The 27,172-nt window shown below is 57.2% G+C and overlaps 1 protein-coding gene across 6 annotated transcripts in view; it reads right to left on the reverse strand.

The window, feature by feature from the left end:
- The window catches only part of LINGO1 (leucine rich repeat and Ig domain containing 1), a 190,933-nt gene that overhangs the window by 152,446 nt on the left and 11,315 nt on the right, over positions 1–27,172 (reverse strand). For 3 of the 6 annotated variants that reach the window (XM_046010161.1, XM_046010157.1, XM_046010158.1), the window contains exons 2-3: positions 16,394–16,508; positions 6,942–7,063 (exon numbers count right to left, since the gene is read on the reverse strand). The exons of 1 other annotated variant lie outside the window; for it this stretch is intronic. The gene's annotated coding sequence lies outside the window, so the exon portion shown is untranslated. The remainder of the gene's footprint in view (positions 1–6,941; positions 7,064–16,393; positions 16,509–27,172) is intronic. 2 more of the 6 variants (XM_046010159.1, XM_046010160.1) reach the window with 1 other exon arrangement.

Consider the following 27,172-nt stretch of genomic DNA (forward strand, 5'->3'; position numbering starts at 1 on the left):
CACTCTCACTGATGTATGTGCCTCTCTAGGCTTAGAACAACATTTTGCAGGTGGATCCCACATGCCCATCACTAGAGTTAGGGAAGGCCTATAACTTCATAATGTCTCCCGACAGCTTGGCTTCTCTCTGAGGTTGGCCTCGGGCCAGAGGCTAGTGGCTGGAGGATCTCCTCCAGACCCTGGCCAGCAGCAGGATCCCCACTGTACCCCCAGATACCCGGTTCCAAGCCCCGATCCCTCCCCCAGCATTCCCACCATGCCTTCATTGTATCCCGCTGTCCCCGAGCCCCAGGCCTGGTGAGTTACAGCCCATCCGTCCCTCCCAATGTCCCCGCCACTGCCACCATGGGCCCATATTACCACATGCACATCTGTCAGCCTGTGGCCGCCAACCGCCACCACCGTTTCCAGGGAGACAGACTCCGTTTATGACATTATCAGAAAGTCCAGCCCCTCCCAACCCCTCCCACCGCCTCCCTTTATGAGGACAGAGATTTGGGCTGTAAATATCACCACATGTCTTCCCTGCAGACTCCAACGGGGCCTGAATGGATGCTGCCGCTGAGGCTGCGGAACCCCACACAGGGAGCCGCAGCTAGCTAATGGACGTGTGAAGGCTTCTCTGGCTGCCCCGGCCATGTCCCACCACACCCACGGCCACTGGAGAGTCCCCAGCCCCCATTCGTCCATGCACCACGCCCTTGCTGCCCCACAAGCCCTAAGACAGAATCTGCTCCCAGTAGAGGTGGCCTGGGGGATGGGCACCTTCCCTGGGCTTTGAAGGGAAAGAGGAAAGGGAGCTGACCCCAGTTAAGCCCCCAGCTTGGGGGCCCCAACATTACAGGCACTTTCCATATCAGCCACGAAGCCCTCTCCCAACAGCCCTGCAGGCAGCTAGCATGAGGAAGAAAAAAAACAGAGACTCTAAGGTCACATAGCTGGTCGGTCTAGGGGGGAGCAGGGATTTGAACGCAAAACCACAGACTGTCAAGCTCTTTCCCACAGTCCTGGCTTCCCCAGGCCTGAGGGTTAAAAACCGGACATGTTCCAAGGGTTTTCACATGTTTCTATGCACTAAGGTAAGCCTCAGGGTGGCCCCCAGGGCCAGCACCACTAATTCACCCAATTTCCAGACAGGACACTGAGGCCCAGAAAAGGCCATGGGACCAGCTTGCGGGTGGGGGAGCCAGGATTCAAAGCCAGGCAGGCTGGCCTCAGAACCCAGCTAATGAGGGCTCTGCTCGGAGCAGCCTTCTAGCCTGACCAGGGGAGGCCTGCCTACCACCCCAGGGGTCTCTGCCCCTTCCTCAGAGCCCTCCCTGCAGAGACATCCCCCCACTGAGATAATATTAGAGGCCAGAAGCCCCAGCCAGGCCATACTGCAGGCGTTCCCTGACGCCTTCCCTCCCCTCCACCCCCTCATACTCCCCCAGGTTCAGTCAGCTCCAAGGGCAGGGCAGGCAGGCCGTCAGCAGAGACAATCTGACTCCCAGCATCCCTGTCCTCACGGTGGTTTATTGCACTCGTGTGGGCCCTCTGACCCCACAGCCCGCAGGCGGGCATGCACCCCTTTCTCCCGGGGCCAGGACACGGTGGGGCGTGGAGGGCACCCCACTTGTGCACTCCCCAGGCGAGTGACCCCCACACCGTCTCCCTAGGGTTGTTGTAACAATCACCACAGGCCAGTGATTTACAACACAGGGACTTAGCCTCCCACAGTTCTGAAGCCTGAAACTCTGAAACTGGTTTCCAGGGACCCAAACCACAGTGTAGGCAGGGCTGGCTCCCTCTGGAGGCGTTAGAGGAGGATCCGAGCCCTGCTTCTTCCAGGATCCAGTTGGTGACTGTCAGGACTCCTTGGCCAATGGCCACATCATGCCAATCTCTGCCTCAGTGGTCACTCGGCCTTCTTGTCTCTGTAGTCAAGCTCCTTCTGCCTCCCCTTCTAAGGATGCGAGGCGTGGTGGACCCCCCTGGAGAATCTGCCCATCCCAAGATCCTGAACGTCACCACGTTGGCAGAGACTTTTGCCATACAAGGTAACTTGCACAGGTTTGGGGGATTAAGACACAGACGTGTCTGGAAGGCATCCTTTAGCCCACCACAGTCACCAACCAGCTACTGGACACCGGCCCCAGACCACTCAGAGGGACCTTGCCCTGCCATGATCACAGCTGAGTGCTCATTTTACCCCAAGCCTGATCCTGCTGGCTTCTCCTTTCAGGTAATGGAATCCCCAGCTACCCAGCCCCAAAACCGTGGGGTCGGCACTTAGCTCCCCTCTTTCTCTCACCCCCACCGCTAACCCACCACCAGCAAGTCTTGTTGGGTTTACCTTCAAAATCTATCCAGAATCTGAGCACTTCTCGCCACCCCCACGGCCAGCACCGTGGTGCAAGCCCCCAGCCCTCCCTCCCGATTCCTGCCGCAGCCTCCTCCTTGGGTACCTGCCTCCCACGATGTTCGAAACGCCACAGCCAGAGGGACCCTGAGACCCAAGTCACAAACCCCACAGTGACTGCTATGTCACTCAGAGCTAACACAAAAGTCCTTACAAAGGTTCTGCAAGTTCTGATCCTGATTGCTTTCCAGTATCAGTTCCCACCCTCTCTCCCCTTCCCCTTCTTCTCCTGCCACTAGAGCCTCCTCCCTGTTCTGCACACAGGCCAGGCCAGCTCCCACCTGGGAGTACTTGTTCCCTCCGCCTTGAACACTCTCCCCATGTAGCCACAGGTCTCCTTTACCTCCTCCAGGTCTTTACCTAGAAGTCACCTTTTCAGTAGGGCACCCCTACCCTTCACATCTCCTCTCCCCTCTTCCCTGACGTTCTTCTACTTGACGTTATCACCAACACATGTCTTGCTTACCCATCTTGTTGAATGTTAGCTCCATGATAATAAGCCTCCCGGGTCCAGTCTCCCACGACTAGTAGGTTCTCAATAAATAATCATCCATTCATTCACTCCACAGATAAGGACGGGACCAAGACACTGAGGAGGTACTGGGACTGCACGGTAAACGAGACACAGCCCCTGACAAGGCCCATCCGGGGTGTTAAGCACAGTGGCAGGGAAGCCCAGAGTGTCATGGGGGTTCAGAATAAGGAGGGACCAACTCAGCCCAGGGCATTGGGGAAGGCTGTGTGTGGGAGGGCTCTGCAGGATAAGTAGGAGTTTACTGACTGGATGAGGAAAGAGTTTATACCTGGCAGAGGAAGAGCAGGTATAGAAACAGGGAACAAAATAATAAGACCAGAATAATAAAGGGCAGGAGTTGGAAAGTCCCCCAAACTGTGGCCCCAGCCAGGGAGGCTTGAGCTCACCGTGTCATCATGGAGCCCCTGGTATGCCCAGGACTGTGCTCCGAGGGAGGAGACCGTGGGAGAAATCAAAGCCAACTATTCGCAACAAATGCCAGAGCGTGCCGCTTCACTGTAGCCAGGAGACAGGAGAGCGGGGATGGCCCCCTGTGGACCAAATTTCGTCCCCCAAAATTTCTACACTGAATCGCTAACCCCTCACTAAAGACTAAAATTATTTGGAGTAAGGAAATAATCAAAGTTAGATAAGGTCACGCGAATCAAGTCCTACTGTGATAGGATTAGCATCCTATGAACACTAGACAGCAGAAAAGCTCTTCATCCCTGTCTTTCTCTGTCATGTGAGCACATAAGAAAGCAGCCATCTGCAAGCCCCAAAGGGGGCTCCCCCAGAATCTAACCATGCTGGCACCCTCTTTTCAGACCTCCAGCCTCCAGAGCTGCGAGAAAATTACCCTCTGTTGTTAAGCCACCCGGTCTATAGTACCTTGTTAGAGCAGCCAAGCAGACTAAGGCAGTGGTGAAGTCAAGGGGAACTTCCTGGAGGAGACATGATTTGGGGTTGTCCTACGGCTCAGAGACAGGCCAGATTCTGGCCAGCTGGAACTGTGGCCACACACCGGACCCCAGCCAAGGCTTATCCTTCACTAGACCTGAGAAGCCTTGGCAGTTTCTTTGGAATTTAATTCCTCTACTGAGGAGTACAGGGACAGGTGTGGGACTGAAGGAACTTCACATCTTCCAACAGCCAGACTCTCAGAGATGGGAGAAGGAGGCTGGGCTTCTGTGGCTCCTGAGCCCAGGACCCCAGGTTCCCTTTCTGCCCCCATGAAAGGTAACCCAGTCTGGCCCAATCCAGCCAGGAGTCTGCCTGCTAGGGCTTCCCCCTCCCCATGTTCTCACCCCTAAGGGGGCTGCCTGAAAATGGAGACCTGGGCTGGGCTCTGAATGACAGAAATGATTAGGATATACAGAGAGAGAGCAGGTCTATAAATAAATATACATTTTTATAAGACACGTTTAATTAAAGTGGATTAAAATTAATTTGCTTTAAGAAAATGAGAAGTGTCCTGGAGGATTTCAGAAGCAGGGCAGGAGTCCCTGAATCTAAAGGCTCTGTAGAAGGGCCTGGGAAGAGGGTGAGGGGGGCATCCCACTCCCCGAACGTGGGCAGTGTCCTCAGAAGGAGGTGGGTCACATTTACACGGCACTCTATACCACAGGTGGTTCACTGGGGATGGCAGGTGTGTTTGGACCCACTTTCCCGAGGGGATCTAAAGCCCAGAAAGGGCAGTGTTGTGCCCCTAGTTGACAGCATGCCCATGGCAGGGCTCGGGAGGAAGCTACCCATTTTTCTGCCAACCCTGGGCATTTCATTCACGTTCAGCACACCCAAAGGCCCTTAACCTCTGTGTCCCTGGCCTGAGCCGCTGCCCCCATTTCCTCCTGTCCGCAGGGTGGGGCATCTTTACTCAGTGGCAATCTGGCTCCACCAGGAAGGTGGAGGGAAGAAGCCCGGGGGGTTGGGGACAGGAGGCAGAAAAGGAAAGGACCCGAAATCAACAAGCATTCCAGAATTTGAAGCAGTTTTTGGAAGAAAATGAGGCGCAGGTTCAGCTGTAGCAATTTGCTCCAGGGGAAAATTATGTTCCCATGCTCTATTATACAGAACAGAAGGAACATTTGGTGGGTTGAATACTTGTTAATTTATTTCTCTGTTTGTTAATGGGCCCGACACACGCGCATGCTCGTGGGCACGCATGTGCGTGTATGCACGTGCGCGCACATACACACACACACACCAGGCGTCAGCAGGAGATGGTGCCGGGCTGCCCGAGGTTTCCTGCCACCTCCCTACCAAGCTTCACAGCCAGAGGAAGGCCCTGTATGCGACTGAGGTGAGCCTCCCATTTCCTCATCGAAAAAATGGACTTGGCAAGGAGATGATGACTCGACGTGTTAGAGCAAAGCCTTTGACCTTGGAAGTAGTGTGACGGAACGTGAGAAGCCGTTTTGAGAGCAGCTACAGACAAGAAGGGGTTCCAATACCAGCGAAGAGAGTGATGCTCCGCTGGGGGGTTCCTTGGCACCTCACACGAACCAAGTCCAGACATCGACAGTGGTCATGCTTCCCCTGGGCCCAGATCCATCTCTGAAAATGGTGCCCTCACCAAGCCTGTTGCTCTGGCCAAACGGACAGCCCACCCCAGGGCCAACTCCATGTCTACTCCCTCCCATCCATCTCTCACCGTCCACCAACCCCCACCCCCCCACCATGACCCCAATGCTCTCCTCCAGACTGGCCCTGGCCTCCCCACTGGGCTCCCTGCTTTCCCTGCCACTGACTCTAATCCATTCTCTCCCCATGGTGGCCAGATTTGAAAAGCACAAATCAGATCCTGTCACTCTCCTGCTTAGCGCTCTCCCGAGCTCCCCACTGCACTCTGAATAAAACCTGCTCCTCCGTAGGGCCTCTGAGCCCCCCTCTCCTTTCCCCACCCCCACTCCCCCACTTCCCTCCTTCCCCAACCGCCTGCCAAGCTGTCTTCCTCCTGGTTTTTGAACACACCCAACTCCTTCCTACCACCCAGCCCTTGCCTAATTCCAGCCGGCCTGGAATGCCATCTCTTCTCAGACTTGAGATCCCAGCTGCACTGACGCCTCTTCAGGGAGGCCCGCCTGGATGCCTCCTGCTCCAAAGACACTCAGCCTACCCCAGCCACTCCCTGTCTACAGCCCCGGCTGCTCCCCTCCCAATTCCATCATAGTATGACGTGACCCACATTATTTGTGGCCTGGCTCACTGTCCCTCCCTCAAGAACAGACACCACCTGAGGGCAAAAGCGGCATGTATACCCTTCCAGGAGCTACTTCCTGGGACTAGAGCAACACTTGGCATGCAGGACGGCGTTTCATACTCACTTGGGAAGGGAGTGAGGGAGTGAATGGATAGTCAGCTCTAGGCCGGAGCGGCTGGTGAGAAGGGGGCCAGGGTGCACTGTGCCCAGGGTCTCCGGCGCCCCTCCTCTTCCCCTGAGGAGAGGGAGGGGCTGGAGACAAGCCCTGCAGAGCAGCACCCGTGATCCAGGACCCTTCCTCCAAACATTAGGAAGCAGTTACGGGATGGCAAGAGCAGGTGTGCGTCCTGAACCAACCACTCTATACAACTCCCCCGTCCTGTCTCACCTGTTCCCTCTGCTGCCTAATGGGCTAATACAGGACCCTCTTCCCCAGACTGTTGCGTAGGGGAATGAGACCCTGCTCTCAGAAATGAGAGGCGAGGGTGAGGCTGAGAAGAGCTGCCTGTCTCACAGGGGAGGAAGCTGGGAAAGACTGGGGAGTGGCCTGGGTGCCAGAACCCCAACACAGCCCTGTGTGACTCAGACCCCATGCTCCGGTCTCTGTGCGGGCCACACCTGGGTTGGGAATAGGAAATGGAACCTAGGAGGCCTTTCTCCACCGCCAGCACCTTCGAGGTTGTGTTTAGAGCGTGAGCTGGCTTAGCCTCCCTTCCCCAAGGTCAGCACAAAGCGAGGAGGCAGCAGGGACCGGCTGGGGAGAACTGCACAGCCCCCGGCCCTTCCCATGCCAGAGGCAAGGGATCTGGAGAGGAAGCACTTACCCAAGCTGACGGGGAAACTGAGACCAGTCCGTGTAGAGACTCCCAGAGTGATCTGAGGTGGAGGGGCCAGCAAGCCTGAGTCCTGGGAGGTCCGGAAGGCCGGAGAAGAAGGGCAGGACCACCTAGAGGAGGAGGAGGAACTACTATCTGGCAGGTACCGCCCCTTCCCACCTGGCCGAGGGCACAGAGCAGGGGGAGAAAGCAGGGCTCCAAAGGTCCTGGGGTAGGTGCTCTAAGGACAGATTTGGAGCCTGCTCACTTCCACTCAACTGGCTGATGGGTGTGGAAGGTCATCACTGAAAGTCCAGAGGCCTGGAGGCAAGGCTGCCCCGGCAGAGACCCTGCTCAGGACCAGCTAATGAGTGATCGTGGCTGCCCGCGGCCAAGGTGCCTTCCGCTTACAGCCGGCGCACATTAAGAATTATTACTCCTGCGAGCAAACAATTTGTTACAATCTCCATCGCACGCTTTTCCCGGCTGGGCGCCCTCCCATACATCCTGGATTAATCCCGGAAGTCACTCCATTCATTTAGGACATGCCTGAGTGTGCCTCCTCTTTTATTAGGGAAATTTTTCATTGTTTTGAAGTCCTCATAGGTTTTAATTTGGGGCTGAGATTTTAAAGCCTCCCTCAGGGACAGAGACTGGAGTAGGCTTGGGGCTGGAAGGTTCCCTCTGTTCACAGCAGGGGCCACCGGACTCTATCAGGGAGAGGAGCACGCTCCACTCTTCTTCAGGAAGCCAGGGACGCCAGACCCCAGTGTTGTGTGACACTGGGACATGCCCACAACTCTGAGCCTCCCCAGGAGAGACAAAACCAGGGTGTCCTTTTAACTGAGCTCACTCAGAAAAGTCTGTCATCACCTCTAAAACCACAGTGTGGGGCCACTGAAAAGGCACGAAGTCTGGAGTTCAGATTTGAAATGTGAACCGGGACGGGTGAGTCACTAGCCTCTCTGAGCCTCGTTTCCAGGGCCCTAGGCCGAGGCTAAGTGCCAGCCCCCTCTCTGGGCTGTTGTGTAAGCCCAAGTTTCAGAGCAAGTCTGACTCAGCCTGGCATATAGTGGGTGCTCAGTAAGGGGGAGCCCCCCAGCTCTCCCGTCCTGCCAGAGACCCCTCCCACTTCTCCAGCTCTTAGTCTCTTGACCTTGAGAAGCCAAACTGCCTGGTTGCTTCACCCTGGCTCGACACTGCCCTTGGGCTGACCCCCACCTCCAGTCAGAACTTTCCCACAGGCCCATCGGCAGCTGCCACCAGCCCCCTCCCAAGCCTCACCTCAGGCCTTCATCTCCCACCTGAGGCCCTGCAGCCCAGGGAGTCCTGTCTATGCAGGGACCCTAGGCTGAATCCCCACCCCTCCCCACAGGCTCCATGCCAAGCTCCTTGCTGGGATCTAGGCTGCGAGTTTGCTGTGCACTCCTGTGCACAGGAGACAGCTGTCCGCTCCCAGCTCCCCTGCCCCCACCAGGGTTCCAGGACCGGGACCTCTCTGGGCTGTGACCTATACACTCACCCGTCCCCCACCCTCCCACTGCCTGCTCTTAGGAACTCACAACCTACCCTGCGTTTGGTCTTTGCTCACACTATCCACTCCAGGTACTCCACCTGCTTCCCAAATCCTCCCGAATGTTAAGGTCTGAACTCCTCCAGGAAGCCCTCCCTGACTTCTCCAGCTCCCATCTCCCTTTCCTGAGGCTCAGAGCCTATCTCTTCAGGCACTCTAACTACACATTGCTACCTAAAAGCAGGGACAGTGTCGCCTATTCACTTTGTGACCACCAAGTCCAGGCAGAGCCCACTGGGTTCTCAGGAAGAACGGGCTCATTAAATGATTCAGGGGGAAGGGCACAGAGGAGTCCCACAGATGAAGTACACAAGCGTGAGAAGGGTATTGGTCTGCCTGTTATGCAGAGGTTAAGAGAAGTGAAGTACTTGTCCAAGAGGCGGGGCTGGGATGTCCACAGATCCACATTCCACATACACGGCCCCACCAGCCCTCCACTGCGTACATGCCATCCTCCCCACCTCAGCTCCACTGTTCTGCCCCTGGTGCCACCCAGGAGGAAACAGAGGCCCAGAGATGCGTGTCATGTGCTCAAGAACACACAGGTGGTCAGTGTGCCTGAGGTCTCCCCAGGGGCCCACCCTCTCCCCGGCTGCCAGGCGGCCCCCTCCCAGGCCCCAACCAGAAGAGCATACTCTCCCAATTACTGGCCCAGCCGCATGGTCGGCTGGCCTTTCTGAGGGGCCCGGCTCTCACAGTGCTGGGTGTGTACACAGACAGCCTCACTGCGGTGGCTTCCAGAAAGTAGGACATTCTGCGGGAGGGGGTGGCCGGTGTGGGCTGAAAACACTCCCGCCACCCTCCACGCCGCCTGGACAGCGGAGTCATCCATGGCAGGTCTCCTCAAATGACCTTGGCAACTCCTAGGCCTAGACCCTCCAGGGCTGGGGTAAAGGCCTGACCCGCCACTGAGGGGAGGGCTTTGGCCAATGTATTCCCCCCTCCCCACCCCACCCAGCTCCTTTCTGCTCAGCGACCTGGAAGGTCTCGGTGGTCAGGGGATAACAAGCCCCTTTGAGCAAGAACTCCTCTCCACGTCGAGGGGTCCCCTCACTTGACTGAGTCTCTGCTTCCCCATCTGTGAGCAGGATTCAGACAGGAACTGCCTCTAATATCCTAGGCACTGGAGGAAGCGAGGCTGCCTGTCTCCGGCGGGATCTGAGGATGCTCCCTTCCCGGGACACCTAGCAGATACTCAGCCCCTACCAGGCCAGTTGTGGCCTCCCAGGAAGCCGGCTGGGGGTGCTGGGGTCGGGGGGCCAGGCCGCAGGGCAGGTAGACACACCCCACCACACAGCAACAAAGCCATCCCGGGACATCACCAGGAGAGCCGGGGGTGGGGTAGCAGGGAACCTGCCACCTCACTAGCCCCACCATCTGGCTGGCCGCAGGGCACTAGGTCCAGGCCGCAACCACCATTCCAGAGGCCCACCCCGCCTCCTCCCAGCTCCATTGGGCATGAGGGCTAGAGCGCAGGGTTCCCTCGCAGGGAAGGGTACGTTGAGGAAGACAGAGAGGTCCTAGTGGAGGGCGCTGGTGCATTCAGCTCAGGCTGGGGCCAGAGGGGCTTAAGGGCTGAGGGGGCTCGTGTGGAGACAGTTCCCCCTCTCTGCCCTCCCCGCACCAACCCCCACCCCACAGAGCCACTGTTCCCAAGGCTGGGGCGTCTTCAGCATCCCCCCCACCTTCTCGCTGGCAGCTCAGGCTCCACTCGCCTCTCCAAACCCAGCTCAAGCCCTTTTCTTTCTAAGAAGAGCCTCTTGATTGAAAAGGCCTCCAAGGCATCTCACAAATAAGAATCCTTTAATTGGGAAGTTGTTCACTTCTCAAAGAGGAATTTTAATTTGGCTTCCCCACCATCTTCTCTGCCCGAAACCTGGGGACTAAACACAAAGGCTAACCAAACCAAGCACCTCGGCACTCCTTCCACGCCCGCAGAGCACCCCAGAGCAGAGGTAGGAGTGGCAGCGGGCACTCCACCCCACCCCACACGGACCCCCAGAACCCTCCAGCCATGACTGTCAAAAGGTCTCGAGCCTCCCCCTTTGGGTCCACCTACCTCTCAGCACCCCACACTCAGAACACGGGGTGAGCAGGCTGGCAGGGCAACCCCCAGGCCCCAACTGCTGGGTTCCCAGAGCCCAGCACTCCCTGCATAACAGCTCCTAACCCCCTCTACCACCCTCCATCACGCTGGCCTGTAGCTGGTGACTTAGAATGATGTTTACTGAGTATTTACAATGGGCAGGACCCTGCCCTAAGCCCTTACGTGCACCAGCCTACTTAATCCACACAAGGTGAGTGCTGTTATTATTCCTGATTTGCCGATGAAGACACTAAGGCCCAGAAAGCTAAAGTGAACAGCCTGAACTCATACCTTTAGCAGGAGGCCGAGTTTGAACTGGATCCCAGGTGGGCTGACTCCAGAGGGGCCCATAACCTTCACCCCCCTCCACCCCTGCTCCTGCTCACCCATGGCCTATGAGCTCCTTGAGGGCCTGAATCGTGACCTTCTCATCTCTGTGTCCTTGGGAAAGCATAGGGCCTAGCAAAGAGCCACAGGTAATAAAACACCCACAGTCAACAAATGAAAAGGAACAAAAGCAAAGCGCCTTCCTATTCATTCTCTCCCTCGATAGAAGCACAGGGCGGGGCGGGGGGGGGGTTGACAGGTAGGTAGACTGAGCCCCCCCCCCCCACGGGAAAGCAATCGCCCCAGGTCACCTATCCGGGGGTGCAGAGGCCAAGGACTTCTTCCCAGCCTGACTCTGTGTACCTGCCTTCCATCCAGCGTGTACAGGGACTGGCTTGTTGGGGGCACCCTGAGAACTGCGTTCCTGGGTCTCTGTTAACACCCCGAGCTGAAGCAAGCCTCCTCTGAGAAGTCCTGGTCCCAGTGCTGTAGAAATCCCTCTCGGGGATTGGAGCAACGGCTTGGAGCCGGCTTGGAGCAACCCTGAGACTCCCCTTGCTTACCTCATGGCATGAGATGTTCACCACCACCAAAGCGGCCTGGGCCACGATGGTCATTGCTGCGGAAATCCCAGGCCACCTACGCGCTGTTATGAGTTGAATTGTGCACCACCACCACCCCCGCCGGCAATGGACATGTTGAACTTCTAAACCTCAGGGCCTCAGAGTGTGAGCTTATCGGGAAACTGGGTTACTGCAGGTGTAATTAATTAATTAGGGTGAGCCATAGTCGAGGGGGGCACTTAAGCTCATATAGCTTTATGCCCTTAAAAGAAAGGGAGATTTGGACAAGACACAGAAGGAAGATGATATGGCCAGACACGGGAAAGACAGTCATCTACAATCCGCAGATGGGTCCTTCCCGCCCAGTCCCGTCGACACCATGCCTCCTGACTTCCAGCCTCCAGAGCTGGGAGACAACACATTTCTGCGTAACCCCCCCACGTGTGGTGCTTTGTACACCAGACCCAGCAACTGCGACAGCCACACACCCGGGTTTTCATGCTGACTCAGGCCTGCAGCAGCCGTGCGGCTCTGGACGGGCCCGCCTTCCCTAAACCCTGGCTTGTTCCCATCATCCCCAGCACAGCGCTGGGCACCCAGCAGGGCCCCCATGAACCTGCGAGAATGGACGGGATCCCAGCATCCACCCTCCACTCGGCTGCAATAAGGAGGAGATGAGGAATGGGCCGTGCTCTTGAAACACCCTGGTGCTGACTAGGTCAGCAGAGATGCCCAGAGGGCCAAGCGTGTGGCTGCGACCACAGTCTGAATGCAGTGGGAGCTGCTCCAGGCAGGCGGGTATGGCTGAGGGTGAGTCCTCCCTCAGGCCACAGACATCACCCGAGTCCCCACGCTTTGCCAAGACCCCCTTGCCCACCGAGAGTAGGAAAGCAGAGCTCCCGGGTGCCCAGCACGGCCCCCGGCCCATTGGAGCCAAGAGAGATCCACCCACGGAGGCTTCCAGGAGGCAGGTTCAGTTGAGTCAGCACAAGGAGGAGCTGGGTCCACAGCAGCGCTGCCTCCGGGGCCTGGGCTGCCCTGGAGAGAGCAAGGTCCCCATCCTGGCCAGAGTGGAAGGAGAGGTCAGAGGCCACGCTCCCAGGGACCTCGGCACTCCCCCCAGCGTGAGTTTGGGTTGGTCTGGCACAGCCCCAGCCAACTGACCCTCAGAAGTGACGATGGGGCTCGTCAACCATCCAGATTCCTGGGTTCCCCTGGTGACTCTGGATCAGAAGGTCCTGGTGGGCCCCTGATGCAGAGCCAGGCTTGGGCCCCGGCCCAGAAAGCTCCAGGGCTTGAGCCCGATTCCATTTGGCAAGAGCTTGGATAATGGGGCAGGGGACAGGGCCAGCACTGGGGCAGGGGACTCAGGCAGGAGATGGTGAACAGGGCAAAGATAAAGACAAGGTGAGGATAATAACAGCAAATGATGGGGTAGCAGCATACAGAAAAGGTACAGCCATTCAAAGGGGCCAAAGTGGGTAGGAGAGTGGGGGAGGCCTTCTAGAAGAGGTGGGATTTGGCTGGTGGAGAGAAAAGCTTTCAGGAGAGAGGTCACGGAAGGTGAGACCGAGCCTGCTGTGGGTGGGGATGGAGAACAAGAGTCCCCTGCTGGAAAGAAGGAGGATAGGAAAGGCCGGGAATGCCCAGGAGGAGGAATCTGGAGCTCCACCTGAGACAGCAAGGAACCCCTGCGGGCATGTTGTGGAGGAGCCTGGCATGAAGGCAGGCCTATAGTGACCACCAGGTGGGCTCAGGGGGCCCAGACTCCCCGGCTGAGGTTCCCCTTGCGGGGACAGAGTGAGAAGCTTGGGCCCAGCATCAGCACGCTGCTCCCTGCCCACAGCAGCCCTGAAGGATGTTACAAAATGGCGGTGCCAACCGTGAGGCCATCGGGGAGGAGCCGCTGGGAAGGTCGCTGGCGGCATTCCCTCTAGGCTGGTCATTCCAGAGAGCTCTTCTGTCCGCAAGGCTGGAGTAACAAGCACCCCCAAGGGCTGGAACCTCCCATGGGCTGAGACCTGGTCCAGCCCCAGAAGCTTTAAAACAGCCCATCCCGGTAGCCCCTGACTCCCTCCAGCACTCACCCAGCCCCAGCCCAGGCCCCAGGGGCAGCCTCAGAGACTGGAGGCCAGCCCAGACCCGCCCAGCCCTGAGGCTGCTGGCTTCTCCGGGGGACCACCTCCAGGCAGGCGCCTTCCAACTATTGGCCCTTCCAACTATTCCTCAGCTTCGCACGCCCCCCCCCCCCCCCCCCCCCCCCCCCCCCCCGCCCGGGTCAGTCAGAGGCTGCTCCACCCACTCTGTTCTCGGGCTCTGATCGCCTCTGGCCCGAAGCCTATCCTCAGGCTGTCACAGCCAGCCACACCTCCCCTCCCAGGCCTGGCCTGCCATCTCTCTCTGGATGGAGGCTGGGGCCTCCTAACCACCAAGCAGCCTCTACTGTCCCCCCTCCACCCCCATAGCCTTGTCCCCATGAGCCAGTGAGCCTTAGCCCCTGAGCCACAAATCGCCTCCATCCATCCTAACTCGAGGCCCTGCAACAGCCCTATTTCTTGGCCCCTCTTCCCCACCAGCTGCTCCCAGCTCAAGGCCTGTCCCCTCCCCTCCGGTCTCTCCACTGCAAAGGCACCTCACCTGAGATGCCTTTTCCTGACCACCCTGCAGAGAATGGCTTCCCCTGCCCGTCCGCTCCCTTTTCCCGCCTTATTTTTCTCCATGGCACTTATTACTCCCTAAGCTTATACGATGAATATACTTAATCTGGTTTGTTGTTGTAGTTGTTGTTGTTTCTCTCTCTAGTCTGGAGTACTGAGGATGGGCCCGGAGCTCAGCAAAGCCTCCTGAAAGTGACACCACACGCCCAGTCTCAGTCCCTGGCTCTCCACTTCCCACCAAGGGGCTGAAGGAAGGCCTCTGATTAGGGAGTCGGTAAATGCCCAGAGCCTCTGTGCATCCTTGCTGCAAGGTGGAGACCCCAGCGGGGCTCGCCAGACAGAGAGGCTTGATTTTAATGTCCCGGAGCCCACCAGTGAGCGAGAAGTCAAGGGCTGCAGCCCCTGGGCCCCTAAGCCTTGCCTGTCCTTCCCCCACCCTGCCATCCCACCCCCTCCCCTCCAACCACAGGAGCACCAGCGGACTGGGCAGGGAAGCAGGCACAGGAGGCAAGGAGGCAGCGAGGCAAACCCTGGCTTCCTCCAGCTGTTCAGAGCTTTGCTGGGTCAGGTCTCAACACCCCCCGCCCCGGCACCCCTCAGAGGCCCCCTGGGACCAGCCCTGCACCCTCCTAGGTAAGACACCACCTTAACCCTCCAAAGCCCCCTGCCTCTACACCTTTGCTCCGCCTGGGCCCTCCCCCTTCCCCAAACCATCAGAACCCCAAATGCTCGTGTTTTCTATAGAGAATGTGTGCTGTTTTGTTTTGTTTTCTTTTAAATAATCAGAAACATAGAGCATTTTAAAAGAATCCGTTAGCCTTCATGGTTCAGCCCAGGCATCCATTCCTCCAAGCCCCCCCAGCCCCAGGGAGGGAGCAGCCTACGCCCCACATTAGTTCCCCAGTCTGTCTCTGCCTGCCGAGCTTCCTGCTGCCTGGGGCTGTCCCTCTGGGCAGCAAGGAGGACACTGTGGCCCCTGACAAGGCTGGGGGGCAGGGCCCAGCCTCCCTGCCTCCCTGATGCCCCTGTGCACAGCCCTCCCATCGCCCTTGGCGGCCTTGAAAATAACCCTGAACACATCCCCTCTCCCTGTCTCCCAGCAGCAATTACAGGTTAAACCAGAGGGGCTAATTAGCTGCTCGATCCACCCAGAACTGACTGATTAGCAGGAATATTTCAATAGAGAAAACTGGACTTCAAAGGGAGGCCTAGAGTTCGGAAGGAAATCCAGCCTTCGGCTCCCTGCCACACCCACCAGCTTCCTGGGTGGGAGGTGGGCGTTGGCTAAGCCTCGGCCACACCTTCCTGTCACCTAATCCTTCCGGAGAGGTGGTTCAAGGCCCATGGCCCTGCTGAGCCTCTGGGTTTTCTCCCTCTGAAAGCAGGGATAACATTCCAGTCTACCCTGCTGCCCCCAGCCGTCCCTTAGCATTCCTTCTCTTTAGTAAAACCCCTCTGCAGCTTTCTGGTGGATCCCAGAAGCCTGTCAAGAACAGCAGATTGGCCCAGATAAAGAGTGGAAGTCACTTGTCCAAGGTCATAAGCAAGCCAGGAGTCAAGTCAGGCAGCATCCCAGGTCCCCGTCCTTCCCCATCTACCATTTCTTCAGGATTCGCCTCACATGGGATGCAGTGGGAGGGCCTGTCACCTCCCACATTCTGAATATCCTGCTCCTCGTGATTCGGTCCAAGCCAGCCACTCTGCTCACACAGAGCCAAGGTCACCTGGCTGCCAGTACTTGTCACATGCACACACCTGAGCCCGAGCCTCCTCCTGCCCTGAAGGCATCTGGATCTGTGCGCTGACTCTGGCTGAGAGCTCCGGTAAACTCCACAGGCTAGGGTCTGTGCCAGTGTCTCTTGACAATTTCTTGGGCCCTGACTGGCTCAATCCACATGTTCCCGCTCCCTCCTGAAGTCACGCACACATCTGGCCAACGATGTGACCGAACCAAGGCCAGATCCCCTCGGCTCGCTATCGATGACCTCCCACACCACATGGGGACCTGTCAGCCAGCGTGTCCATGAAACCATGTCCCTCAGAACACCCCAGGCTTGGGATCTCAAGGGCCAACAGAAGGGGGCACTGCCACATCAAACCTCCCAGATTTGGCTTCACATGGGGCGGGAGGGGGGCACCCCCAGAAAGACTGCTCTTCCGTGGCTTCCCTGCAGCCTCTCCCTTGGGGACCCCACACCTTCCTCCATGGCCGCTGCCACCCCCACTCTGCCCTGTGCCCCACAGTGGCCTCTTACCTCAGGTCAGGCGAGCGTTTGGGAAATGCAAGTGGGCTGGGGTCAGCCTGGGATTGACTCAGTCGCCCTCTTTGCCTGTAGGCAGCGGAGCCTCACAGCCTGTGGGCACAGGAGGCTGTGGGAGAAAGAGGAGATGATCTGTCAGCCAGAGCCAGGCCACAGCGGGGGCAATTCTAGGGAGTGGGGCGGGGGGAGGGGGCCCAGGCACACAAATAGGTCTGATTGCACCTACATGGGTAATAAACACACATCACACACGTGCGCGCTCTCTCACTCTCTCTCTCTCTCTCTCACATGCCACCAGCTGGGGCAGGTGAGGCCCTGGGAAGGGTGGGGTTTCTGGCCCCAAGTTGGGGGTGGGGTTCTGAATACGATTCCCCACCCACTGGCTCTATGACCTTGGGACAATCAGATCTCTGAGCCTCACTTCCCTTCTCTGTAAAATGAGGATACCGGTGTTCTTGCCTGGTCCACTGGGAAGGTAAACAGAGAATGGTGCTCAGTGGTATCCAGCCAGCACCTGGCCCAGGAGGCAGGCCTGGGGGCTGGCCCTAGAGAGGGGTGCACCCAGAGAGTGGGTTCTCAGGGACCCACCCACCCATCTTTTCCTTCCCCACCTCTCCTGACTTATTCCTTCACCATATAGTCTCTAAGGGCAATTTCCATGAGTGGGGGGTGGTCCTGGGGGGCTCCATCTCCTTGGCAAGGCCCCCAGACACGGGCCTCGGGCTGGAAGTTCAAGGAGGCAGCGCTCGGGCATGCCAGCTGTGCGGCCTGGGCCAGGCTCCCTCCTGAGCCCCGGTTCCTTCCACCTCTCAGATGAAGGCCCGAGCCCCTTCCAGAGCCATTGCCAAGAGGTGCCCATCTGATCAGTGCTTCTCAAAGTGTGTGCAGACCCAAGGGGAGTCTAGGTGGTACGCAGACAAATGCTTTTATTTTCACAGATATGTGTTTATTCTTCCGTGTATCAAAAATAACAATAATATTAACAGTATATCACAGCAGTGACTTCACGGATGTGAGGCTTGGGGAGCGCTGAGAAACCCACCTTCAAATGTGAGTCAACACGAACGCAAGGATTAGGAAAACACGAGTACAAGCGGCCTCCAGTGGGGGCTCAAGCCCGTGACGGTGGGAAGGAGAGGCGGAGAGCGGGCCTCTCACCTGGCCTGGTTCCCAGCTGCCCTCCCCAAGGGTCAGCAGCTCCCTGCCTTCCAGGGGGGCCAGGCTGACCCCTCCTTCCCCTCTTGGTTCCTCACGTGACACCGTCCAGCACAGGCCTAGGTCCCTAGGAGGACTCACGAGGCCTTCCAGATGGGATGAATGGAAGGAAGCTTGGGTTGATAGAGTGCAAAGATGGCTGCCATCATGTGGGCAGAAGATGGCAAAAGCCTCTGGGTCCCTCCCAAGATCAATATTCTCAAAAGTCCAAGATGTGAATGGTGGAATTTCTCACCTACATAGAAGGTTAAGATGGAGGGACTCTTGGGAGGCCAGAGTCTTCTTGTTTCATGGGCTGCCAACCTCTCGAAGAATGAGGCAGGGAAATGGGCACTGAGCAAGTTTCTGGGCCCACCATGGCTTTCCTGACCCGACAACAGAGCTATGAGCAGGGTAGATCCCCTAACACGGGACTAGCTTAGCCCCACAGTTAGCCAGCCCCAAACTCCGCCCCCGGCTGCCAGCAAGCCCCAGCCCTGCCTTCCAAAGGCGGCTGTTCCTAAAGGACAAGATAGGACATAGGGGTGCCAGCCTGGGACAGATTGGTAACCAGAGCCTGGGCAGTCCCTCAGGCCTGAGTCCTCCAAGCCAGCCCTAGCCAGGCAGGGGTGCCCCCAGTGGCTGCCCAAGCTGGCTCCAGGTAGACTGGTACAAGCCAGCCAGGCCCAAGCCAACCCGGGCAGCCCTGCTCCTGGCAGGCTTCCAGACCACCTGGCTGGCAGCCCGGAGCCCAGCTCCCCCTGAGCCTGGCAGGGCAAGCCATTCCCACAGCGCCACCCCAAGCCCCCAGCTGCCATGTTCCAAGATAATGAATGGGCCTCCGGCTCCCTTCTCCCCAAACCTTCCTGAAGCTCCCACTCTCCTCAGCGGCATCACAAGGAGTTGCTATGGCAATGGGACCACAAGCAGAGCATGACAATGATTTGGGGCAGGGAGATGCAGAGGGAACCAGGAGCTCCCCTGGACCCAGGCTGGCTTGTGTGCAGAATTCCACAAGGGACAAGAGATCCCGGCTGCCGGCCTCACAGCCAAGCGGAAGGAGACCACCACAGAGCTGGGGGCTTCCCCCCTGCCCTCCCGGCTCCTTGCCCGTTCAGGGGAGCCCAGGGAGCTGCAGGAACCAGAGGCTTGTGTATTCAACAGGACTGCGACGTGCCCTGGGGACATGAGAACTCCACAGAAAGCCCCACTCCAGGGTGCTGCCAAAGGGGGTTCAGTTCTGAGAGCGGCGCCCAGCAGGTGCTGAGCAAACACCCCCATCGAAGACAATGGTCCTGGGGTCGGGGGGGCGTGGGGGATGGGGAGAGAAACCGAGAGACATAGGCTGGTGCCTGCTCTGGTCAACATAGTCTCGGGACCACAGAGCTTGAGGGACCCACGCCCACCGAGCAGATGCGCAGACTGAGGGTCAGGGTCACCCAGCCAGTCAGCCGGAAAGTCAAGCCCAGAACCCATGTCTCTTCTTCCCCAGACCTGAACTCTTTACCCAACTCCCCCAGCTTCCCATCCATGAATCCCTCCATCTATCCGTCCATTCGTTCATTCACTCATTCATTCATTCATTCTAGTCTTGGCAAGGGCCTATTTTGTGTTGGTGACTGGGATAAAGAGACGTAAAGGACACCGCTGCTACCTGCCAGGACCACAGAGAGGAGACAGGCCATCACGGACAGAAGGAAGGTGCTGGGACAGAAGTCTAGAGGGACAGGGCGGAGCCCAGGGAGGGTCCCCTCAGAGACTTCAGTGCCCCACTTCCAAGCCATGCTTCAAAGAGATTCCGGGTCTCCCTGACTCGTCTCCCGACTCGTCTCCCAACTGCTCCCTCAGCCCAGAGCCTCCCGACGGCCCCAAACAGAGATCTCCAGGGCGAGGCAACCCTGAGCCCACCTGGGGCCCTCAACACCCGGAGGTGTTCCCCATGAGCACCCCCAGTCTCTAGGAATGACTCATGAGGATAGTGCCTTGCTACACAGAAGGAGATCTGAGAATGCCATGCCTGCCTGCCTTCCCCCTCTGCCTCTCCCAGGTTCAGCAGCTTCCTACCTTGTTCCTGCCTTCCCTGGCACTTCCCTCGAGCCAGGCCTTGCACTGGGCCTGGGGCCCTGCCCTGGGCAGAGAACAAGTGAGCCCTAGCCATCGGTCCCTGCCTTTGTGGAACTAAGTCCCAGTTTCTCTGTCAGCAACTTGAAAGTTCCCTCCCATGGTGTTTGGTTTTTTGGTGGGGGAGGCTAGTACTGAAAGAGCAGGAGGGAACACCTTCCAGAGCTGTATCCTACACAGGCCATGCCTCTCAGCAGCTGGTACAGACCCCCAGGACCTATTCTAGCCAAATGGAAACCGAAATCCCAAGAGGTAAACCCAGGTCGCGCAATGCTGGGAAGGCAAGATAGGAAATGATGAGTGAGGACAAAGAGAGGCTGGGTCTAGGACCTTGGAAGTGACAAAAAGAACTATCTAAGAAGGCTTCCCAGGGGAAGGGAGACTTATCTTGGCTCAGAGACTGCCCGAAGGCTCCCAGCAGGAAACGAGTGTCTCTGAAACAAAACAAAACAAAACAAAAAAAACTGGCCCATAGCCTGCCCCATCAGCTCACAAGACTTGGGGCTAGACTAGGGGGGCTGGGCACGTTCTCACCCAACCCCGCCAGCCTCCCAACCCACTGAGGACTGCCACCACTGCCATCACCTGTCCCTGCTGCTGTCCTATGGGAAACCAGCTAGAGGTAGAAAAACAGTAAAGACATAGAAAGGAGGGGGCGAGCACATGAGAGACAGAGGCCCAAAGAGATACAGAGTGATGATGACTCCAAAGCCAGATAGACGGAGGGAAAGGCAGTGACAGAAAAGAAAGGACAGACGCGCCGTCCCTCCCTCCCCCAGAGCCAGGGCTGCAGCTGGCAGGAGAAGCCTGCAAACCAGAGCTTTGCAAAGATTTTTCAGCAATAAAATTCTTATTTGAAATGAAATCTTATGCAGTGGGGGAAGGCTTTCTATGCCAGACATTAAATCCAGAAGCCATAAAGTGAAAATTTGATAAATCCAAGTATATAAACACGTAAAACATCTGTGCGGCAAGAGACACTATAAGCAAGTTAAAAGGCAAGTGAGACACTGGAAGGAAACATCACTAATATACAAAGAGCCGCTACAAATCAATAAGAAAAAAGACAAAAGAAGAGAAAACTGGCAGTGAATTAGAAATCCACAGAGGAAGAACTCAAATGGCCAATACATGTATGAAAAGATGTTCTATCTCACTAGCAATCAGGGAAATGCAAATGAAAATGACATGATACCATTTTTTGCCCATCAGATTGGGAAAAATTAAAATGATTGATAACAACCAGTGCTGGCAAGGATGTAGGGAAATGAGCACTCATAGGCCATTGGAGGGAGGGGGAATTGGCTCAACCTTTGGAAGGGTAATTTGGCAATATCAGAAACCGCTTTAAACCCACATACCCTATAAACCAGTAATCCCACTTCTAGGAGCTTCTCCTATAGAAACCATAGCAGAGACACTCACTTATAAATATTCAAGGATGCTCACAGAGCATCACTGGTAAGAGTAAATAAGAAATTAGAAATTACCTCGGTACTTACCAATAAAGGAACATTCATATAAAATCTAGCACATCTCTACTCTGGCATAGTCTGCAGCCATTTGACAGAAAGAGGCATATCTATGTATAACAATATGAAAAAAACCAAGCTGTACCATGCTATTTCAGAATGAGCCTATTTTTATAAATAGCAATTTGTTGGTATATGGCCCAAAAGGCTGGAGGACAATACCCAGATGTTACAGCGAACACCTCTTAGGAGGGGACGAAGGAGCTGCCACGGGCTCTTATCCACAAATGCACTGTTGGATTTTCTTTTGTAATCAGAAAAACAAAATCAATAAAGAGTTAATGGGTTTTTCCTTTAAGTCCTGCCCAAACCTTCATATAAAATGCAGATCTAAGCAGCCGTGCTGTGGTGGGAAGGGAAGGGGCCTACCCAGGTCCTCCAGGGTTCCAGAGCCCCCAGGCACCTTCCCAGACACCTGGGCTCTGGAACAAGTTTGAGAACCTATGCTGGAGAAGGTGCAGCCCGTATGCCTGCACCCCAAAACCAAGGCCGACAGGCCAGAAGGTTACCCAAGGTCACACAGATGATCCAGACTGTCTGGGGCTAACGCCAGGGCCTCTGGCCCCTGAGCAGGGCTCTGGTTCTCCGAGGCTAGCATGGGAGGCTACCCAAGGTGTCCAGAAAACCCTGGGATATCACATTCTTGGGAAACTCTAGGCTGCGGCTCAGAGGGAGCCCAGGGGGCAGGGGTAACCTGAAAGGGTCTTGGCATAAAACTCGAGGGGAGGGGTCTTTGAGGCTCAGCTCTGGGATCTTACAGGGTTCTAACGAGAGGGGATGGGTTGAGCCCATGGGCCCACCAGGCAACGGGGCCCGGTGTGTGCAGGTGTGCAGTGCTCACAGAGGAGGGGAGCCCACAAGGTCTATGGGGAGGAACTGTGGAGGGTGTGTGTGTGCTCACGTCTGCAGTTAGAGTCAGTGGGACTGCATGCATGCGAGTGTGTTCATGTGTGAGCATGCATGCATATGTCAGCACAGGCAGCTAGCAGACCTGCGGACAGGCCAGGAGCAGGTGGCAGACAGCAGAGCCCCATCCCCAGGTGGCCCTCAGCCTCATGCCTGACCCAGTGCCTCCCAGGGCTCCCCTCCCCTCCGCAGACTGGGCCGTCTGCCACCAAGAAACAGGCCTGGAAAACTCTGTGCTTGTCCTTCCTTTGCAGGGATGCCGCCCCTCCCTGACCAGTCCCCAGTGTCCTCCAAGAGGCCTCTCCCAAAAGGCTGGGGTGGGAACACCTCTGTCCTGTCCTGACGCCCCAAGCAGTGAGTGCTGACGGACATGATTTCCAGGGCCAGGGGTGGGTCCTGCTCTCCTCTGCGCCCAGAGCCCAGCGCAGGCCTGGCACCGACAAGGCATCAAGGACCCGTGTTTGTGGAAAGAACGAGCGGGTGATCATAACGCTCGACCCCAGCTGGGCACAGAGTGGCATCTTCACGGGGTCAGAGCAGAAAGAGCACGGCCTGAGGACTGGTGACATTCTCCAGGTCACACGGGGAATGATGAAAGCAGGAGTTTCTAACTGGGATCCCCAGGGAGAGGGGACTTGGGAGTCTGTGAGCCTTGAAACTGCACCAAACTAGATGGGAATTTATGCATGCTGTAGGAGGGGGCACAAACCTCCCTCAGGAAGAGGGCAGGGCTGCCTGGGGAGGGGGCGAGCTCCTCATCAGCAAGGGGTGCAGGCACAGGCTGGACCAGGCGAAGTCACAGTGGGTGAATGGCAACCCCGAGTCTCATTCTTGGACTCTCTGAGCCTGGGCTCCTCCTGTCTTACACCGCAGGGCTATCACACAGCGTCCTTGTGAGTCCACTCTGAGTGTGAAAGAAAGTGCCAAGGTCATGCAGGGGTGAGGCTCCAGACTACAGAGCTGAGTGTACAGTCCTCCCCCTTGGTTGTGGCCTGAGTCCCTCGTCCCTCCTCGGGTATGGGACAGACAGGCTTCCCTGACGGCCCCTTACTGCTAGCTGGGCCTGCAGAGCCCAGGTCCTTTTTGGGTGCCCCCGTCACCATGTCCCGCAAGACGGTGAGCCCAAAGAGGACAGGAGCAAGAGGTTTCATTATGAGTCTGGCCTGGGGCCGAAGAGCCCAGGGACCAGACGGAAACACCAAACACGGGTGGCAGACAGGCCAAGGGCCCATGAGCTTTCGGAGGCCCCCAAACTCACTCTGACCCCCCACGGGGCCTCTCTCAGACTGGCCTGGGGAAACCGAGGCACAGAAAGAGCCCTCTGCCCAGGACACACAGGGAGTTGGTGGCAGATCTGGGCCAGGATACCAGGCTTTCTGCCCCTAGCTGAGCTCACTCTGGCCATAAATGCACCTTGGCCCCCTCAGGCAACTCAACTCGCCTCAGCGCCCCCATAATTCTGCCAGAGAGAGGCACCAAGGGCTCCAACCAACTGATTCAAATGCAGGCCAAAAGCGTGTCTCAGATCTGGCCACTCTGAGCCTCAGTTTCCTCCTCTCTAAAACGAGGCACAAAAGTCCGCCTCCTGCTCCTGTTGTGGGGGTCATACCAGCATGGATGTATAGTCTGCTTAGAGCGGAACAGGGGCCCTTCCTAACCACCCCTATCTGGGCCTCAGTTTTCCCAGCTCTAAGCTAGAAGTTTGCCCCAAGTTGTTCCCCAGGTCCCCAGAGCCTCACACCTGTGTGAGCAGGAAGACCAGGGCCTGCCCTCGGGAGCTCCCTGCTGGTGGGCAGACGACAGCTCTGGCCGGCCATCACAGTGCCCATCTCTACCCCTCCTGACTGGATCACACCCAGCCCGCTCCACTCCTCAGCTGCCTGTCCCCTTCAGGCACCAGGTTTGCCACCCCTGTTCCAGGGGCCACACAAGGCTCAAAAATGGAAAACCTAGTGGGAGCCAGGCAGTTATCAAGGAAGGCTTCCTGGAGGAGACAGGACGAAGTGGATTAAGTTCACAAGAGGCCCTGAATACCCAGATGAGGAATCCAGACCCCAAGGAGCCTCTGGCATTTCCACAGGTACCTCCCCTACCCGAGCCCATGCATTGATGCCTGACCCAGCCCAGGCCAGCCTCGGGGCTGTGTCTCCAGCCCAGGTCTAAAGAGGAGAGGGGGAGAGGGGACTGGGCACAAGGCTTCCCCTGCCCCTCGTCTGTAGCCATGAACTGTGACTCCATCCCAGAGAAATCAGTCCTGGCTGGTGAGGGCCCGCAGCCGCTGGGGCCTCACTGCAAACAGCGCAGCTGCCTGAGAGCACCGTCTGGCCAGGGAGGGCTCCCCGACAGATTAAGAGCAATGCCGGCCCCGGACTCATTCATATTCCGGTAGGGCTGCCGGCTTCAATATGGCTGAGAGACGCGAGGGCAGAGGCGGCCCTCCGAGAACACCCGGCGATGATTCCTCTCCGATTCCAATTTATTTTCTATCATTAATGCTTTTGAAAAGCCCCACACGCTCCACAAACAGGGAAGGAGCACAGGGCTCAGGAGGGGAGGAGAGGAGAGGAGGACTGGGGGCAGAGGAGAGCACCGCAGAGGGGGTGGGGGCAGCCAGCTGGGCCCTGAGACCTGGGTTCAAATCCCCAGGCCCTCTCCACCTGCCTATACAACCCTGGGGCAAACCTGGGCAATTCCTGGCAGTGGGAAATGGCCACCTGCTCCGCCACCTCAGGGGATGGTTTCTAAGGTCACCTGAGGGGTCAGAGGTCAGCGGGCTCCGTATACCCTAAAAGGTCTTGAGGAACCCAGAGCCAGGCAAACCTCACTGACTCCAGCAACAGAGGACTATGAGCTGGACTCCTACCCTGGGGACCCCTCACCCCAGGGCCCAGGGAAGGCCTGGGGCACTTCTTGTCACAGCACAAGCAGAGAAGAGAAGCACCAGGAATTTGGATCCTGTCTTGTTCCCGACAGCTCACCAGGACCAGCCTCGAAGTGGGCAGTCCCTCCTCCCCGACCCCTGCTGTGAAGCCAAAGGGATCTCCCCAACATGTCCTCAGTTCCAAACCCTTCCAGGGCTCCCCCTCACCCTTGGGATCATGTCCAAACTCCCCACCTCCATGGAAAGCTCTTCCAGGCAACTCGGGGCCCAGCCCGATAGCCTCCCCTCCTCCGCGGCCAGACCCCACCCCCGGCTCTGGTGCTCACCACCACTCATCTCTGCACACGCTTTTCCTGTCTGGAATTCCCTGCTCCTTGGCCTCTGTTCACCTGCCACACTCCTTCCCCCTCCTCACAATGCAGCCCAGGCCCTCCCCTGGGCGGCTTTTCCGACTGCCCTGCCCTGCCCTGCACTGGGATCCTAAGTAGCCAGCAGCCCCCTGCCTGAGGTCTCAGAACTGCAGCAATAGGTTTGTCTGGAGGATCCTCGCCCATCAGCGAGCTCCTGTGGCCAGTGGCTGCCTCTGACCCATCCCGGTGCAACCCCAGGGCTTGGCAAAGCGCCTGGCTCACAGTGGGGCTGCTGATCCAGTCCACCGATCTTAACTGAGCTTGTACTCTGCGTCACACTCTGTGCTGGGTGCTGGGGATGCGGCAGCAAAGACAGAGCCAGTCCTGGCCCTCGAGCTGCTTCCCCGGGGGTGTGCTCCAGGATGTCTGCTGAATGAATGAACGGACATAGGACCACCTTCTAAATGGGGAAACTGAGGACCGGAAAGGCAAAAGGCCCTCTCCAAGCGTGCTTCTGCTTCCCCGCCCACATCTCTCTCTACTCCGTTTCTCTCCCAGAATCTTCTTAGCAGCCATGAGGAGGAACTCAAAACGAAAGGTTAGAAAAAAAAAAAAAAAAGGAAGAAGAAAATGTGGTGGATTTTTTCCCCCTTTCTCCATAATGTAAAGAAAATTGCTTTTGCCAACTATCGCAGCTTAAAAGCAATTAGAGTTTTTGGAGGGGACTCTGGGCACAGGCAGAAGCGACAGAGTGAGCGCCCAGCACAGAATTTTTCCAGCATTCGTTTGTATCAAGCAAAAGGGAAAAAAGGTGTTAAAAGCAGCAATTTCCGCAGTGGAGATGGTGGAGATAAAATATTTACAGCCTCCAAAGGAGGGGCTTGGGAGGGGCAAGGGACCCCTGGCTCCTCACTCTCACTCCATGCTCTGGGAGGCCGGGAAAGGGAGAGCAAAGAACCGAGACAGGCAAAGATGAGCCACGCCCTCGGCCTATACTGACAGGGGCTCAGAACAAGGAGGGGAGAAGCCTCCAGACGCCCTCTGCTCTCTAACCCCTTCATCCATGGCCCACGGCCACTAGCCAGCCCAGCCACCAGACAGCCATCCCTCCAAGCTTCAGACCTGGCCCTGCTCAAATCCGGAGAATATCCACGGCTCCAGGCCAGCACTGGAGGCCTGCACAGCCCGGGCCCCCCCTCCACCCTCATCTCCAGATGCTGTCAGTATGGCACACTGCCCTGTTTCTGTCCCACCCCCAGGCCTTTGTCTGATGAGGAACCATAGGAATGTGCACCACTCCCCTGAAGGGGAGTTAAAGCAGGTTTGAGGATACAGACCCAGAGCCAAGGACATACAGCCCTCTCCTCTCCACTTTTCACCTGACCCTTGGTCTCTTCTCTCCAAATACAGAGCAACCACCAGAGGTCCTTCCCAAAACCTAACTGCCCTCCTCCCAGAAGCAGCACAGACCCCGGCTCATACCTAGTTTCAAATGCCAGCTCCCCCACTCCCTTGCTGTGTGATCTTCGCAAGTCTCTCAGCCTCCCTGAGCCTCAGCTCCCTTATCTGTTAAACAGGAATAGTGATAGTCCGTCTTTCATGGGGTTGTTCTTAGATTAAGTGAGGTAGTGTATGTAAATCCCCCAGTCCTGTGACCAACAGTTGGTGTTCAACGAACTCAGCCTGGCCCTACTCCACGCTCAGTGCTCAAACGTGCCTCCCTAGGCCTCCGGATGGCCTACGTATATGCACACGGGCTCCGCCACCGCCTTGCAGTCACCTCATAAAT

This window comes from Meles meles, chromosome 6 (genome assembly GCF_922984935.1).
Source record: "Meles meles chromosome 6, mMelMel3.1 paternal haplotype, whole genome shotgun sequence".
Lineage (NCBI taxonomy): Eukaryota > Metazoa > Chordata > Mammalia > Carnivora > Mustelidae > Meles > Meles meles.